The 10,374-nt window shown below is 35.9% G+C and overlaps 1 long non-coding RNA gene across 2 annotated transcripts; it reads left to right on the forward strand.

Moving 5' to 3' along the window:
• Positions 1–2,193: 2,193 nt before the first annotated feature.
• LOC114293443 (uncharacterized) lies at positions 2,194–8,800 on the forward strand. 2 transcript variants are annotated; one of them, XR_003640064.2, is made up of 4 exons: positions 2,194–2,652; positions 4,462–4,557; positions 6,758–6,940; positions 8,530–8,800. It is a non-coding gene; the product is annotated as an uncharacterized LOC114293443 (long non-coding RNA). The 2 variants fall into 2 exon arrangements; XR_014346206.1 differs by having other exon boundaries at positions 4,462–6,940.
• The last annotated feature ends 1,574 nt before the right edge of the window (positions 8,801–10,374 follow it).

The following is a 10,374-nucleotide window of genomic DNA, read 5'->3' on the forward strand; positions in this document are numbered from 1 at the left end:
TTGGACATCTCTTGGCTCACCTACATACACATGAATAAGAGTGAGCGAACGCCCAGTGAATAATATCAAATAAAGAAGATACATGAATGAAGTTCAAAACAGATATACATAATTAGACGGCCTTGGGCCCATTTATGGTTTTATCTAGTATATTAGCCGACTTCAAACCTGAGCATATCAAACGGCCTCTGGCCTATTTCATTCATGTCAAACGGCCTCTAGCCCAATCATTCGTATCAAACGGCCTTTGGCCCAATCATTCATGTCCAACGGCCTTTGGCCCAATCATTCATGTCCAACAGCTTTTGGCCCAATCGTTTAGGTCCAACAGTCTTTGGCCCAATCATTTATGTCAAACGGCCTTTGGCCTAATCATTTATGTCAAACGGCCTTTGGCCCATTCATTAGTATCAAACGGCCTTTGGCCCAATCGTTTATGTCCAACGGCCTTTGGCCCAATCGTTTATGTCAAACGGTCTTTCGCCCATTCGTTCGTATCAAACGACCTTTGGCCCAATCACATGGCATAACAAATATTGCCCACTATTCAAATCAGCAAGCTTATCAAACTTAAATAAGAGTAAACAATTAGACAAATGATATACTTTAAATATCTTTTCTAAGATATTACTCACAGTGATTCGCTGGATAATTTTCCCTTGTGCTTGACCTTACACATTTCATAAACGTAATGGGTCACAAACGATTCAACCCATTCTTAATTCATACGCTCCTCTTAGGTTTCTTTCTTATCATTTTAACTCACTTATAATGTTCAATGCATGCCTAAGAGTGTTTAGAAATAAAAGAGAATGGAAAATGAAACATAAATCAACTTTACAAAATTTCTAAAATAGGGCTCCCCGCTCAAGAGCGCTTTCCGCCACTCAAGCGGACCCCTTTTGTCTGCAAAAGTGCTGGTTACCCCACTTTTAGGCTCGAGCGTGACTTTGGACGCTCGAGCTGAGAGTCGAAACATGTGACTGGGCGCTTAAGCGTGACTCTCCCCGCTCGAGCGGACATCAATGTCTGCAAAAGTTCTGGGAGTTAACATTTTACGCTCAAGCAGAGAATTCCTCGCTCGAGCGGGCTTGACGAATTCTGGGTTTTCCAGAATTCTATTTGAAGTTCAAATCAAAATCCCAAGGGTCCAATTCATGTATAAAACATTCAAATATGCAGGTACACTCCCAAAACATACATCTGAAGATAATTTGCAACCATAGCTCAAAATTCCATGGGTTCAACAACTTTCAAACCATAAATTTTATGTATACACAAATCATGTTTGTATTTAGCATGAACAAGCTTCAAAGCTTGAAATTAAGCTCCAATGCATGGAAATTCTTGCATGCATGTATCAAACAACCCTCAAAACAACATGATCAACATGCTTTACATTTAAACATGCAAAATTATTGTCAATCCTTATATGCATGCATCCAATGATCTCAAATTTATCAAGCTTAGCTTAATTCATGTATTTAACTTTATATACAACTCAAGTTACACTTTTTGATCACAATCAAACTTTGATTCCACAAAATTACTAACTCAAGCTTATGAATTCACTCACCTAGGAGCTCCAATCTTCACAAATTATAGTTAATTCTTGAATTAATCTTCAAGATCACCAAGATCCTTGATAAATTCTCTATCTTGAGCTCCCTTTCTCTCTCTAAATTTGACAGCCTCTCTCTCTCTCTCTAGAGTGTAATCTTAGCCAAGGGGAGGAATGAGCTCAAAAGCAATGCTCAAAAATGTAAATAAGCCATTTATATATATGTTGGCCTAATCAAATGATTAAAACTAAATAATTGAGCCTAATTTAATCGTTCTGTATCTAATGATTTTGATCCGAATAAATTTTCAATTAAATTTCACCATAGGCTCTAAAAATTATGCTAATCACAATGGCGTAATCAATTTCAGTTTCTGTGGCCGATAAGGCCTTCAATTTAAATTCTAAAGCAGAAAATCAAACAGATTTTCCTACAGTGAACAAATAGAAATTTAAAACCATATATATTCATATAAATCGCACCCAAAATCATATTAAACACATAATCACAATCATAATTAAGATCAATTAGCATAATACGAAATAGGGTTATCACAAGTGCCCTGCTATTTTTCTGGAAAAAATTTCGTCGTTTCCTAAACTTTCAAGGAAACCTCTTCTAATTATTTTTTCATTCTTTGATCACTAACAATTTAATAAGAAATGGAAAGGAAACATGATGGGTTAGAGAGAGAGAGAGTCTACCTTCTCTCTAGAAACTACCTCAGTTTCTAGGGTTTGTTCATTCAATATTTCGTTGATGATGGTTGATTACTCATCTAATCTACATGACTTAGATACAATGGGTGATAAACTAGTGATTGAAGGTACTACTACACCTAAGGGGAGTTCGTACATCTTGAAGGATAGTCTTACGGATAGTGATTTGTTAATTTTAATGGACGTCGCGAAGAGAAATGGGGGTAAGAAACATCGTTCTGCATCTAATATCGAGATGAGAAAGAGCCCTAAGGCTTTCAGTAGGGTTGAGTCTAAGATCCCTAGTCCAAGTTTTCTTGTTGACGCTATGGGTGGTCTCTACTCTGAGATTCAAGAGATGAATTTTATTCAGCTCCACTTTAAAACAACAGGTATTTACTTTTCTCTCAAGATTTTTCTAGAGTTGTTATATAACATATATCATGGTATTGCAAAAAAGAGATGTCTAATGGTTTGATAAATTTGAGTGATTGATTAATGCAACAAACTTATAAGGATTTAGATTGATTAATTGTTTAACCCTTTTCTTTGGTTTGCTTCAAATGGTTTTGTGGGTCTTGTTGGCTATTGGGCATAGTTTATGGGTTTTGTTGACTTTGGTTGTGTATATATGTAGATGAATTGTGTTAATTTTTTGTTTGTACATTCTGGAATATATACCCCATTTTGAGGTATTGTATTCAAGACATGATATTTTGTGGTGCTAATATTATTTTGGTAGTCTTGATTTTGGTCGGGCATAGAGAATTAAAAGAATCTCACATTAGAAATTATAAAATTATTTGTATTTTCTCTGAATCTCAGGAAAGGTGAGTATAGCTACCGAAAAAAATTTGTGTTTGCAAAGGAGAACAAGTTGAAAGGAGGAAAGTCTAAATCTCTGAATAGTTAAAAGAAAATTGTAAACTAGTGAAAAAATGAGAAGGCTTATCAAGTTGTGTTTAAATGGTGCTTGGAAAGGTGGATCTGCATATAAACCTTTATTGACTTTATTTAGCATCTTGGTACTACTAATGGAGGTTGGCAGATACAGTTGGGAAAAGGGAAAGTGAAGCTCTTTCTTCATTATTTATGTGTATGTGTGTTGGGAAAGTGAGGCTTATCAAATTGTGAATGTAACTTTTTCGTTTTTGTTTGTTTTTCGTTTTAAACAGAATTTTTGTAGATGGTGGTGCGTAAATCCAAATGTAATGATATAAAAACAAATATTAGCTTACTACTTTTTGTCCTTAAAATATATGATTTGGCAGAAATTTAAAGATTGACTAAGAAAGAATAAACAACTTTAGAGTTGTTCATAACTGCTTTATGTTTTGTCTACAAAATTTTCTTAGATTTAACGTTTAGTGGTGTTTTTTTGTTTACATGTATTTCTTTAGTGTTCAAAAACTTGAAAACAAGTCATGATTCTATGGTGGTTCTATCTTATTCACAAAATGCCAATTGCATAAAATGATTTTTGGTTCATTATTAAAGGGGTAAGAAGTTTGTAGATACAAGAGTGGGGTTTTTGTTTGATTAAATAGTGAAGCTTGTCTGTTTTTGCTAGCAGTGGATAAGGATGCATAATTTATTTATTGTGAAATAGAGGCTTTTACCTTTCTGATTCTTCTTTGTTCCATTTGTTCATCTTTATGTATGGTGCCTTGCCAACTGGGATTATTTGTTAGTGTAAAACTGGTTATAAAATTTTAGCGGGTATATAAATGCAGCCACAAACCGCCATTTAAGAGAAACCCTACAACATCTCTCTCTCTCTCTCTCTCTCTCTCTCTCTCTCTCTCTCTCTATGTGTGTGTGTGTGTGTATGTGTGCGTGTGTGTGTGTGTGTGTATGACCCTTTTCTTCTCCTTCAAGACATACCATACCTTTCTCTATAGGTATATCATCAATCAAATCAATAAATCATTTATTAGTCTGTGAAATTCTTACAGTTGGTACAGTAGAGTTCCATAATCCCATTCATGGCTATTCTCTAGAGCTAGAGCTGAGCTCCTCTGTTATTTGTGTGTCTTGTGAAGAAAATCCATGGTGGGTTTTAGAAGTTCAGCTTCTGTTTTGTTAATGGTCTTTTTTTCTTCTTTTTTTTCATTCTCTTCTCCTAGTGTCAATGTAGAATGAATTGAAGATTGGATTGGATGAATGATTTTCATTACATTGTTGGGTTGATGCTGGTTTAGGTGTTCGAGGTAATGAAAAAGCAAGAGGAGATGAGGCTAACAGAATTGACTACAAAAGGGGCAGAATTTAAAGCTATGTAAGCTAAAGCTGAAACTGTATGATTGCCATTTCTCTATCAATTTTTTATTGAGTTCTCTGTGTTCTGGTAATTCATAGTGCCCCGTGAAAAATAAAATCAAAAGGGAAGTAACTTGATCTGCCTTAGTTTCATGTAATTGTGAAACTAATAAGCTGACTCCTTTACATTGGTTCTGTTGGGTCTAAATTTAATCCATGCACCATACCAGCTTGGGTTACTTAGGGATATTTAGAGGAGAGGAGATTGATGAATCAATCCCATTTGGCAATCCTCAAAAGCATAGACATTACAAAGAGAGTAGTAGCCAGAATGGTTGGTTGCACCTCTGTAGCTAACCAAATTAGGCTTTCCAACAGCTCAAACATTACCCAATTGACTAAAAACTAGCTCAGAAGAAACAAACTTAGCTATCACTCTCAGGAGCTCTAGAGTCCACAAGGCAAAGATATTTTTGATGAGTTAAAAAAAAGGATATTTTTCTCTTTTTTTGGTTCTTTTCAAGATATGGAAATTTGTTTTTTTGAACCACATGCAAATTAAAGGCTGGTAACCACGGATGTGAGTAAAATTATTTTGATACGTAACAATGAATTACCTTTGCTTAAAGGCAGTTCTAAAAAAAATATATATATATTATGTTGGGATGTTGGAATATACTTCAAAGTCAAAGGGAAATTAGCATTACTTGAAAAAAAAAAAAATATTTGTGGTACGCATTTCTAGATAGGGAACTTTATGGTTATGATTTCTAATATGGAGTTTTTTTTTTTCTACTGAATTATTTTTCTATTTTGGAATAATTTTTGCATTCGTAGGTGTACTAAGTAGGATACTCTAAATGACATAGACAAGTACTTCAATTATTTGTCTTTTTTATTACTTTAGTTTTTCATGAGAGAGAAAATTAATGTGGGAGTCTCTTTAGTTTGTTGTTTTGCGGTAATCTAAAGTGACATTGCTGATAGGATATGAGTCCAAATGGCAGTTTGGGTGATTTCGAGGATAGGTAATGGTTATTTCACAATTAATAGTTTTTGTTTTTGCACGAAAATGGGATGCAATTTTAGCAACATGAGTGTTTTTTTTTTTTTTTCTTTTCATTGACAAGCTGTAGAGAAGCAAGAGCTAGGAAGAACGAGTACATGATCTTTGATGGTGATAGTTATTGTGTGGGATGAGTACATTGAGTAAGCATTTTAGTACAATTCTGGGCCACTTAATTTAGTTATAGAATTTGATGCTATTCACATTATGAACATTTGGTGATTTCATGAATTTCAAACCAAATTGACTATAATTTTAAGCATTAGCATTGTTTAGAATGCCTAAATTCGCCTTAATTTTTATTTTATTTAATAAGTTCTTGTGGGAGTAGAAATGTAGTTGTGGGCTACTTAATACAAAGTTTATAATGTCCTCTATCCATCTGAGCTTTAACTCAGTACAAAGACTTTAAAGTGGAAAATTATGAAGCATGTTAAAATAACAATATCTTAAACCTTGAATCAAATATAACAAGCGTCCTAGTAGTACTATCCTTGCAAAAAACTAATCAACACCAAAACAAAAGAGTACTGCTAGCAGGCCCCCTATGCATCAGAGTAGTCATAACCCAAAGAAAAACAGAGCCAACCCCCCTAGTCTTCATCTTATTTTGATGCATCTTCTAATCAAGCTAATCAGGCTCCACAAACCCAACAATCTATACCTTTAAAACCCTTAGATTCTCATCAATATCATATGGTTTGAAGGGCAATCCATCAATAATAGCATGTTATTGAAAGCCTTAGACATGCAAGGGAATGGTTTTTCACAAAACAAGAGATATGTTATATATTCTTATATATATAATGTTTGTGTGTGCTGTCAAATGGTCGTACTAAATTTATTACTATTACTATTAATATTTGTGCTATTGCATTAGATAAGAATTAAAATTTAGTTTTAGTGTGTTGTTTTTGGTTATGTTTGAAATAGAAACAAAGGGGATGCATCGAACTTGATAAATAACACAGTACAAGCACGACATAATTCCCACTCCTAAATAAAATGAATTGAACTTGATGCTTTCTTTGAATCACGATGCATGTTTGTGGATATGTGCCTATGTTGCCATGGATATTTGAGCATTTATTTTATTTGTTCAGACATGCTTGAAAATTTTCAGGCTTTGACTGTAATCTTATTTTATATAATTTCTATCCCTTAATATGCAGCCATGCTTCTCTCAAAGAAAAGGCACTGGGATTGTAAATGATGATTTTTTCAAAGACTTCAACATGGATGATATTGACTTGAGTTTGGAGAACTTTGAACAACTCTTTAGAACTGGTAACTTGTTTGAAAGTGGGGATGCGCATGATGCTGATATCAAGACACACTGTGCATTTGCTTCTGAGGTTCTCCCTCTAATTGATTCTTTTATTGTAGTCCATCTCATGTTTTTGTCTTCTCTATTTTGGTTAACTTATTTAGTTTCATTTTTACTTACTGTTTAGTTTGCTTTCATGAGTTGGTGTCAAAGTGTGGAGTGTTTTTTTTTTTTTTTTTGGTAAAAAAGCGTGGAGTCTTTACTATACTTCAAATGGAATTTAGAAAATTTATGTTACATTAATGATCTGATCTGCATTAATAATCTGACTGAGTCACTGCGAAATTGCATAGAGAAGTTGGTTAATCCCAAATTCTAGATCACAAAGTGATTGAAGTTTGTAATGATGGTGATGGTGTATTTTGGGAAATTTGACTTCTGCTGTAATAGTAGTTGAATGGGAATCTAAAATGCAGTAAATTCCAGTTTTTAATTTCTTTCACCATTTGGTGTCTTATATTCATACTAAGTGGATGAGAAATCTATTTAGAGACAGAATTGTTACTTTAAAGAGATGAGTCATGTACTCATTGAAGAAAAAAAAAAACAAAAAGAGAGCAGAGTCATGTGGCAACTTTGTGAAAGGTTCACTGGGATTTGTCACCAATAACACTTAGAAAGCATTTTCTCATGAAAATGTGGTTAAGGATTCCAGATCTAAAAATGTGGTTCATAACAATTTTGTCGAACATGTGATATGCAAATAAATATGACAGTAAATATTGAGAGAGAAATTGAGATATAGAATAAACAAAAGAAACAATAAAAGAGAAGAACCAGAGAAGAAGGGGTAGACAAGAAGTGGAGATGCATTGGAAGCAGAGAGGAAAGAATATAAAAAGTTTAGGTACAAGTTGATTCCAGAATTTAGCTGATGAAATGTTGTTATCGTATATTATTCCTATAGTTCCTTATCTTATGTATTTGCTACTAAGTACTCAGGTAGAATTACATCACATTATCCCAAAAAGCGCCTAAAACTACTAAAACTTTCCTAAATTTCTTCTATAATGGATTGAAAGTTTCTTTTTAAACTTGTAAATAATATAGACTCTAATTTGACTTGGACTCTTTATTTTAGAACTTACAATGGTAATGGATAAAACCTATACAAACCTAAACCTCATACATAGAGATCCTTTAACATAATTATGCGAGTCCCAAGTAGGTGCTGCATTGGAGTAGATTAATTCCACCTCTTCCGCTTTTTAAATTTAATTTTTCTCTTGAGCTTCTTATGGCCTAGATTTAGTAACAAACTATATTTTCCTCTACAAACTTAATGGTTTATTGGAAGATTCCTACTCATTTTCCTCTAGAAACATTGCAACAAAAGAGGTAACTTCATTAGAGGTAACTTCATTTGACGTATGAAAAAAGAGGTTTTGCTTTATATGGATTTTATTTGCATATACATTGAGACTATTGAGATCTTAAATTTTTGCTAATTTTTCATTATGACATTGCTTTTATGGGGCCATTGAATTATCTTATTCATTTTGAAAATATTTTGTTTATGTTTTAAAATTTCTTGATCATTTCTTAATACCTTAAGAAATATTTGTGTCCCTGAGTTGTTGGTTTTTGTACTTATATGAAGTTTCCTTTGTCATGCAGATAAGAAATGCAACAAGGTTAGTAGCTCCAGCTATTGCTGCGGGTTTAGGTGCCTTAACACATACATTAGGCACCCTCATCCCTGTGATAGGAGCAAGTGGATTTGCCACAGCTGCAGCTGGAATTGCTATAAGAACTGTTGTCGGTAGTTTTAAATAATCTCTTAATAGCTGTCGATATGTTTATAAAGTTAGATATGCATAGTTTTGGATGGTTTAAACTATTTGTACAGTTTAGAACTTAAGGATATAGTTTTCGAATGTTTGAAATGTATAGATGTAGACACCCCATTTTTTACCGACCTTGAGACTCAGACGTCACCAGTTGAGCACTTGGTGATATTGCATAATGTGCTCGTTCAGAAGTTTCAGAGTCTTGGCCATGAGCCCTGCCTCCGGGTTTCCGAACCCTCTTCTGCGCCATACCTCGGTTTGCGAACCAGGCTCGATTTTCTCTGTTTCTTTTCCTGAGGGGAGGGAGAGGTCCCATAGACCATCTCTCAGTGGCCGTGGGCTACATTTTGTGGCCATAGGCCATTTTGCCCATTTCGGAGTCCGGTTCCCGGCTTTCGGAGCCGTCAGGCCGTGTGCCTCGGTTCGGGACCGCCTAACCATCTCCGTTTGTTCTGATTTTTGGCATACATCTTATTTACTCCCTTTTGAGGGACACTGGGGTCTGAGAAACACACTTCGTGGCCGACTGCCACTTTCGGTGCTTAACAGCCCATTTTCGGGATCCCGAACTGCGCGTTTTGGCCCCCAAACATTCGTTTTGCGACGGTTTTCGTTCATTTTTGGCAGGTGCCTCTGTTTCATCACCAGAAAGGTCACTGAAGGGTGGGAGGCCAGTAATTGTTGCAGCAACCAGTTATATATCCTCCGACGCCCTCCGACGCCCGTTTTTTCACACTTCCGGGCTAATGTTGAACAACCTGGGCCCTTTTTCTTGAATTTTGAACCATAAGGTTGTGTTGTACACACATGGGAGGATCCTTAAAAGTTGTTGGCCGGCCATTAATTCCACTTGAACCTTTTGAACCCCTCCTCAAATTGGCTTGTTCTCTCTCCTGTTTTAGAGTTTCCAAATTCGAACCACAGGGTTGTGAAGAGGAGACCTGAGAGGCCACCAATATGTGGTGGCCGGCCACTATTTCTACTTGGCCTTTTTGACCCCTAGCCGACCGGCTAAGGGGGGTGGCCGGCCGGCCCCTTCCAAGTCCAATAATGGGCCGGCCATGTTCCTTGTGTGATACACTTTACAACTGTGTAGCCTTTTCCCCCAGAAAAGATCTGTATCCGGGGGATATTTTTGTGGAGGAAAGGCTTGGTCCTTTTCCCCCACCCTTTCCTTCCATACTCCCCCTCCTTTTGATCCATATAACCAGCAGGTGGCATTGGTGAGAGGGGTTGAAAAAATTCATCTTCAAACTTGCATACAAAAATCTCTCTCTATCCCTCTCTTTCAAGCAAGAAACTCCAAGCCCTACACCACCATTTCTTCTACAACACCAAGCTCCACCACCACCACTCCATTTCCAGCAGCAAGGAGGTGTTCTCCAAGGCCTAAGGGAACCACAAACTCAAGCCAAGAGGCAACCAAAGTCAAACCTTCAAGGGTAAGTAGTGTTCTTCCTTTTTTGAACTTATTTTGGTATCTTTCCTTAGCCATACATGCTTATTGATTTGAGCTCCGACCAAAACTGAAAAGGCCATTTTTTTGAGCTCATTTTCTTGTTTCATTCAGGGCTCAACCCTGTTTGAGCCCTCCATATTGCACTTGCTTCAATATCCCTCTTTGGTCCCCTTTTCTTGCATGCTTTGGCAGCCTATCATGCTTCTGTTTTTG

The sequence above is a fragment of the Camellia sinensis genome, chromosome 12 (genome assembly GCF_055761805.1).
Source record: "Camellia sinensis isolate YWXY chromosome 12, ASM5576180v1, whole genome shotgun sequence".
In the NCBI taxonomy this organism is placed as follows: domain Eukaryota; kingdom Viridiplantae; phylum Streptophyta; class Magnoliopsida; order Ericales; family Theaceae; genus Camellia; species Camellia sinensis.